We start from the raw sequence: 8,369 nt of genomic DNA, 5'->3' as shown, positions 1-8,369 counted from the left end.
ATCTATTTATACAATCCCATGGTTTGCGAACCATGGGTAGATCTTCAAAAGATGACTCAACTTACATAAAAGAAGAGTAAAACCCTTTCTTATTCCTTTACTATCTACACGCTCTGTGACCACAATTTGCAGAGATTTTACATTGTATATAACAAAACTTGGGCTTTTTGCCCTAAAATTGACCCAAGGGACCCCATCCCAACAAGCCCCCAACATAAAGATCACGACTCGCTCTTGAATCACTCAGTTGGCGTAGAGATCTTACTATGAAGATCACCCAACTCCACTTGTGTAACCGCTACTTCAGTCGTGCTCTGCGTGGCTTCTTGCTTGATCTGTTCCACTAGTTGCTCTATGGCTGGTCCTGCACTATCCTTCTTGATCTTCTGTTGCATACTCTACAAGTTCACCAATTTTTCCTGAATATTGGTAGAGGCGATGTAGGCCTCATCCAACCGAGGCCTTAAGGATGACCTCTTTCTTTTGTGCTGCTTCCACCTATGTAAGCACCTGCTTAGCCTCCTGCAGCTTGTCGAGGCATTGAGCTATAACAACGGTGCGCGTCGTTGCCCTTAATTCATCATATTATTGTTTGAGCTCATGGACTTCGGTGTTCAAGACCTGCAGGGTGGGATCCTCTTACAGGGTCGTGACTACCTCCATAGCCTGCTCAAACAGCGCGATGCAGTCCACCACCACAACATCCACCGTAGCAACTCCATCCTTAATAGCGGCTTCGCATTGTTCCCTTACCTCTAGCAGGCTGGAAGACTGTGAATTCAACTCCAGTTTTGTTATCTTCATGTTCAACTCAAACTAAACTCTAGCCACTTCTGCCATGGCATCGTGCACACCTGCAAAAAGTTTTTTGATCTTTGCCTCCAACGGTGTTTCCTCTGGGATATGCAATTCTGGCACCGTTCTACACACTTCTACCACCACGGCCGCTCACTGGGCACGTTGCGCATAAATTTTCTCCTTTGCCTGCAATGCCTCTGTCTTTTCGGTGAATATATGCTCATTTTTCACCCTATACTAATTGATTAGGATTAGTGCATGTTGTTCCCGAGCTCTAAACTCTGCTGTCACACCTGCCTGCAGCATATGAAGATACTCATTAGGGAGCGCGACTAGGTTGAGACTGATGTTTTTCAAAGAAAATACATCGACCTTATCATCTGTCGCCTCTGCACTCAAGTATCCACTTGGTAGCATGACTACTCAGAGATCAAGTGACCTAACCATCTCTATTTCTTGACTAGTTCCCAGTGCCAAACTTTTTTGTGGGGTGCTTACCTACCCTATGCTCACCTAGATCCTTCTAGTTTGGATCTGCAACTCGCACAAATCCTTTTGAATGGTAATTAGTGCCTATTGTTGATGTTGTTCAAACTACTGCAGCAGTTCCACTATGGTATCATGTACCTTGTCTCCAATCTCATCAAGGTTGCCTTCTGTCAGAGTGATTGGATCCAACAACGGCTTTGTCACTTTTGACTTCTTTTGTGACCCTTCCTTCTGTTGATCCATGTATCTCTTTATTTGGAAGGGAGTGTTATGTTCCTCCTAACTACCACCGCCCTGCTCTGACTGCTCCTCCTCCTCTATTTGGGGAGAAGGTGACTTACCACTATGCTTAGAGTTGTGCTCTTCTTGTTTGACCTGTTGCTTAGCGGTGTGCTCCTTTTCCACCCAGTCCCTCTCCTCTACCTCTTTTCTGCACTTCTCGGCCAAGTGCTGGACCTTTTTCTTGGTTGCTTCGTTCTTTTTCTTCTCTGCAGACTTGTTGGTGCCTGTGGCCAGATTGGATGGAGAATGCCAATCTGTCAGCCAATGCTTGATGGTTTCCTAGATGGCATCGTCCGTGGCCAAGTAAGACAGATCAAACCATTCTTGTTGCAAATCCTTTCACGCCCTGATGTAGATTCAGTGGAAATTTTCCTTAAAATCTGCATACTCTGCTAGCTTCTCAAACACGGTTGGTGACAACCATGGCTTTTAGTTGATGGCCATGCAAATGCTCGCCTCCATCAGCACCCAGAAAAATTTGGTCTCTATGACGCACACGACTTCCTTTGTTGCCTAGAGGGATGAAAACTATGCGACCTCCAATAATCCCTTGTCGACAAGAGGAAATTGACTATGCTCTGGTAGGTCCCAGGCCACTAATACTATGGATAGTAAAAACCATGCGTAGTGGAATGTTTTACTCTCATCTTGTGCCTCTCGACAATTCACAAGGAACTCGCTACAAAGGTAGTGTGACCAATTGAACTGCACGCCCTCCGTGCACTCTGCAGCTAGTGAAATAACTAGCACCAGAACCACATCCATGCAACATTTTCTCATGAATTTTCCAGCAAGGGTATGCGTAGAAATTTTTACCATAGATTCAATGCTTGATGTAACAGAGTACCTACATGGCTTCTTTGTGAGCTTGAAATTTTCCTTCATTTTCTAGGTGAGGTCATGCTCACTCGTCTTTCCACCAAACTCCTTGGCCAAATTCAACCCTAAGTGCGGAAACAACGTGATCCGATGGATCAACATATTAGTGATAGGGATTGACATGCTCAGCCACAAGTATCTATCATGTACCAAGGTCAGTAACTACTTGATAACAATAAGGTTGATGTTGGAGTAGTGGTAGTGGGGCACCCACAACAGGTTCATCAACCGCAACTGATTCACTCTGCGAATCCATTCCACAGGCTCCAACACTATGACACCTGATTCTTTATAATAGACCCTTTTCATATATTTTTTTGTTGAAAGGTGGGGGAACCTCTCATGGTTTCCCAAATCCCAGTCCTCCAAATTTAAATGGGGAATCCGCACCAAGCGTGGACCTTCAAAGGTGATGCCCTCCGGTAGTAGCAGTGTATTGAGGAGGAATTTTCCTGCATCTGGGTCCTTAGGGACCTTCAATTTTACCTTACACTGAGGGATATAATCCGACAGTTTGGAGATAGGCTCCACCCCCTTAGCATCTATATCCTCTGTGCCTTCTTCAGCCTCAAAATCTACCACTTTCCCCTTGTCCTTTGCCGGTTGTTTTTCCTTCTTTTGGGCCTGGGTAGTAGCATGCTTCCTCGACGACTCGTGCACCAGCATGGGCCTCTTCTTCTTATCTTTCTTGGGCTTGGGGACTTCCCACACCGGTGTAGGTTTTAACCTAGGTGACCTTGGCACTGTAGGCATAGCAGCTGGAGCCTCCACGCTCACAACTTCTGGAACTTCCCCCTCAGAAGTGACATCTCTGCTAGTACTCATAGTTATCGCGGGGCTTGGTACTAGCATCTTTTCCAGGATGAATGTTTGATTTACCTCTGATAAATTGGAAAATGTAGGGCTCGTGACTAAATCCTCCCAACACAAGTGATTCATACACAATTGATAGCAGCTCGATAAAAACTCTAAGGATGCAAAGTGTTTCCTGATGGATGGCCACACGTAATTTATAGGCGAATTCGAATTCAAATTTTGACTGTTCCCCCAAAAATCGTCCATAAATGTTGATTTGGTGGCAGATCTCCAAATATTTTAGCCTTAATTTCATTAAATGCTACCCCCCACTCCTCTTAACTATCTTCTGGCGGTCAAGTCATGAACAGTGACTGTAATAGTCATTTTCTCACTGTGTTGCATGGTACCTCTCTTGGTAGCACAGCTCCCTTCACACCTCTTCTAGTACTGTGACATCACCCTTTTTCGTGCAGCCCGCTTGTCGCGTAGCTCTACAATCCAGGCAGTGTATTTTATAGTCCCATGCTCCCTTGCAGCTACCTAGAGCAATAAGATTGTGCTACCATCATCTAGGCATTGGGCTAGATCCCCCATGTATGGCTTTAATTGGCTTCCATTTACCCTTCTTAGAAATGGATCTCCATTCAACTTCGTGAGCTGAACTGCTCCACCATATGTAATTTATTTGATGAAATATGGTCCCATCTAGTGCATCTGAAACTCCCTGGAAACCTATCAAACTTACTGTCATATAAAAAACCAAATCATTTACCTTGAAGGTGCATAGTTTGATGTGTCGATCGTGCGAATATTTTTCACATTCCTTCTGAACCTACTGATGGAATCCATCCATAAATCTATCTTCCTTGAGATCCATTAGTTGCGCAAGTCATTCTTTTAAAGCTCTGTTGTCTACCATTCTGTGAAAGCCGATATGCGTAGACTAGGCACAATGTATTCCATAGGCATCACAGCTTTGATGCCATAGACCAACCTAAAATGTGCCTAACCAGTAAGATTTTTACAAGTAGTTCTGTAAGCCCATAACACGGTAGGTACGCATACATCCCAATCATTTCGCTACACATTTCAAACCTTTCTCAGTGCATTCTCCAATATCTTATTAAAAGCCTTAACCATTACATTGGCTTGAGGATGATATGGCGTACTCTTCTGATTGTAAACCTGGAGCTCTTCTGTCAGCGTGTTGATCGTTTCAAAAGAAAATGCGTACCATAATCACTCATAAAAACCTTTGGGCAACCAAACATGGTCAACACATATTCAAACAAAATTTTTGTTGTTGTTGCCCCTGTATAGTCTTTCACATGATATGCCTCCACCCATCTAGTCAAATACTATGTCGCGGTGATGATATAACGCGCACCCGTCTTCTTGCCTGGGGGTTGAATTGGTCCTACAAAGTCAATCGCCCATTTCTCAAATCGCTACAATGACACTTGTAGATTTAGAGGTAGCTCATCCCTCCATGATGGCCTACCTATTCTCTGACATGTATCACATGCCCTACAATATGCTTTATAGTCTTTATGCATCGTCGGCCATCACAATCCAATGCGTAAAATCTTATGCATTGTTGCTTTTCCTGCATAATTCTCTCCCGCAACTCCTCCATGAGCTTCAGTGAGGATATTGTTTCTCTCAAAATTATGCACATAATGTCAAAGTATTTCGTCCGATCCCATCTTATACAAATGGCTCGCAATGACCAAAAATCCTGTTGTACGCACCACCAATTATTTCTTTTGTTGACTGGTATATCCCTCTAGATTCGTTCCTGTAGTCAGGAAGTGGATAATATCTGCAAAGTGATTATCCACTATGCGCACCATAAAGAGCTACACATCAGGCAACCCTTCCTCCAAATTGGAAGGCTCCTCTCCTATTTCAATGCGTGATAGATTGTTTGGTCCCACGTTCAATCTTCCTGGTTTCACAATTACTTAAAAATCATATTCTTGAAATAGCAGTAGCGATCTGCATATTTTCCCCCCTAACACAGGCTTATTGACTAGATACTTCAATGCAAAATGGTCTGTGTACATATTTAAATGTCCACCTAGCAGGTAATGTCTGAATTTCCTGAGCACATACACCATAGCCAACCCTTCGTGCTCTATCGTTGAATAATTCTTTTCATCTTTTGACAGCTTCCTACTTGCGAATGCTATAAGATGATCCATCCCCCTTCACCGGCTTGCATTAGCACTGCTCCTAGCACAATACACAAGGCATCCACATGCACGTGGAATTCCTTCTTCCAATTCAAGAATACTAAGATAGCTGTGGTGACCATTTTCTCCTTCAAGACATCCAGACTGTGCTGACATTCTTCATTCCAATAGAATGTAGTGTCCTTCTTTAGCAACTTTTCCATAGGCATCATAATCTGAGCATAACTCTTGATGAACTTTCGATAGTATCTAGTATGATCTAACGTTACGCGTAGCTATTTGAAACTTCTTGGTGCCTCCAAATTAATTATTACTACGATCTTAGCAGGGTCCACCATTAGTCCTTTCTTGCACACCACATGACCTAGTAAAATTCCAAAAGGGACGCAGAAAAAGCATTTCTTCGGGTTTAGCGCAATTTGATAACTTCGGCATGTATCCAACATTAAGCATAAACTGGCTACATGCCGCTTTACTAGCCCAAACACTGTCCAATCATCAAAATATACCTCCAAAAATTTGTGAATAAATTCTTTGAACGTCACGATGACTACGCGCGATAAGATCGGCTATGCATTCCTAATTCTAAAAGGTATCACTGTATACTGGAAACATCCCCACTATGTCATGAAGGTGGTCTTACTCCTGTCTTCTGGTGCAATATTAATCTGATGGTATTGTTATAGACATATTTGGGCACTGCAACCCCAATCACATATGTCCATAAACCAAGGGCTCCTAAACCCCTAAAAGTGTTGTTTCATACCCTAAATGAACAAGTTCATCTGATTACATCATCTCCCAGAAGTTCTCCATGAAAAGCTACTCAAAATTGGTCAAAACAGGACCATATAGACTGCTCCATGCATAGGGTGTGATGCATCTCACCTATTACACACAAGGGGTGTGATGCATACTGGAAAGCGCTTATGTAGGGTGCAATGAGCGAGAGCAGACAAATGGCAAAAGAAGTTTGCTAGGTGGAAACCCAGAGAATCTTCTAGAAACTCATCCCCAGTGGAGTCGCCATTTTGTTATCGGGAAAACTAGTGTCCATTCAGAGCTGCTAGTCCCAGTAAGACGAGTAGCTATCTTAGAAACAAACAGATTAAAGTTACTTGTATTTTCCTTTATGAGAGATAGATGAGAGAGAAGCAGAGAGCACCAACCGCAGTCTTTCGCTAGTCTCCTTGCTTTTTTCCTCTCTCCTTTGATGAAGCTTTCGCCACTCCTTTCTCGCTTGTCCCACTTCAAAGAACACCTATAGAGTCAAGGCAGAAAAGTACCATCAAAGCATAGAGATCTATAACTACAAATAATGTAGGATCAGATGTACATTAACTATATAAATGCATACATAAACAAGATTCAGAGATATACAAGCATATGGAGGAAAACTCAAATAGCTTTATTAATAGAAGTAGTAGAAGAGAGGATTACAACCAGGCTATCTGATCCAGCATCATCCTCCTAGCATGAAAGCCCTCTTCACCTCATACAAAGCAAGATCACCCAACAATGTCTTCAAAGAGAAACCAACAACACTTCCTTGCAAATTACAAAATTCCAGCCTCTGGATCTCTTGGATGAGGGATCCATATATAGATGTTTACAAGAGGGTGAGTCAGCTTCTAGGATTTTGATTAGTGTCATTTCACTGATAGTTCTTGGTTCCACTTAGGGATTTCATATCTTTTACTCATCCCTGGGCGAATTTAGAGAGGCAAGTGTCATATGAGCAGTTTCTAGAAGATTCTTTGGGTTTCCACCTAGCAAACTTCTTCTGCCATTTGTCTACTCTCGCTCATCGCACTATCTCTTCTTGGCAACCTAGATGCATCACACCTCCCGTGCGTTACAGGTGAGATGCATCCCTCTTTCCCTGTGTTATAGGTGCGATGATTAAGTGAGACTGTTTCTGCCTCCAGATTTTGGTTTTTTCTTCATTGTCTTCAGCTTTATTCAGTAGTTTTGTTGTCTATGATCAATATATCTCTGTTGAAACCATCTTCCTTTGCATTATTCAGCCTCCATCAGAAGGAATTGTGAATGTTTTTTTATGTATTTTTCATCATTTACAGTTCTCCTTTGCAAATAGTAGCTTAATCGAACTGTCGTCTTTTGATTTGAAAGTGTCGCAAGTGTCGTTTTCAGTCAAGAAAAAGAGTGTCACAAAGCATTCCTCTTTTAGATAGTCAATTACACTTTTTCCATTGTATTTGATTTGAATCATTAGTATTTCAAGTGTCGAAAGCAATTTTAAATTCGAAATCGCAAAGTGTCGTCTTGGCTTTACTTTCATTTTTTGAAAAGAAAATTGTTAATATTGTCGCTTTGGAAAAAGATAATTCAGATCTATACTTTGTTTTCTTTTTGTCATTCTCACACTAAGGAAATTGAAAAACAACACATGCATGTGCATTTGCATTAAGAATGCATGCTGAAGTTGAATTAGGAAAAGTGCATCTAGTGTGTGCTCTCTTCTCTATGTTGAAAGAATTTCATTTCTCTTTCCTTAGTACCTAGGATTTTCATTGCAAAAAGAAAGTAAACGACTGTTTATCATCTTAGATTGCACATTTAGGAATTGTATATCTACATCACGTGGTGAACCTTAAAGGAAAACTTCTTAAGAAAGATCAACTGTAAAATAAACTTCAATGAACATAAAGACGCTTTGGAACCTAATGCACAACATTTAGAAGTATAGGCTAGAGACGTATTTTGGCGTCGTAAAGCCTGGTAACTATCGCTTTCATCGTAGGTTGGGTGATTCCTCCTCTTTGAGACGAAAAGTGCTAGTACGGACTTGTGCTCCCACATATCGTTGAGTATATATTGGGAGACCACAATAGGCTACATCCTTTATCCTTAGGAAGTCATGCCTGCCACCCTATCAATTGCAATGCACTGAACACAACATTCGGG

This window comes from Pinus tabuliformis, chromosome 9, assembly GCF_031772625.1.
Source record: "Pinus tabuliformis cultivar Carrire ecotype Pingquan chromosome 9, CPIR1, whole genome shotgun sequence".
Classification (NCBI taxonomy): domain Eukaryota; kingdom Viridiplantae; phylum Streptophyta; class Pinopsida; order Pinales; family Pinaceae; genus Pinus; species Pinus tabuliformis.
This window is presented reverse-complemented; position numbering follows the sequence as displayed.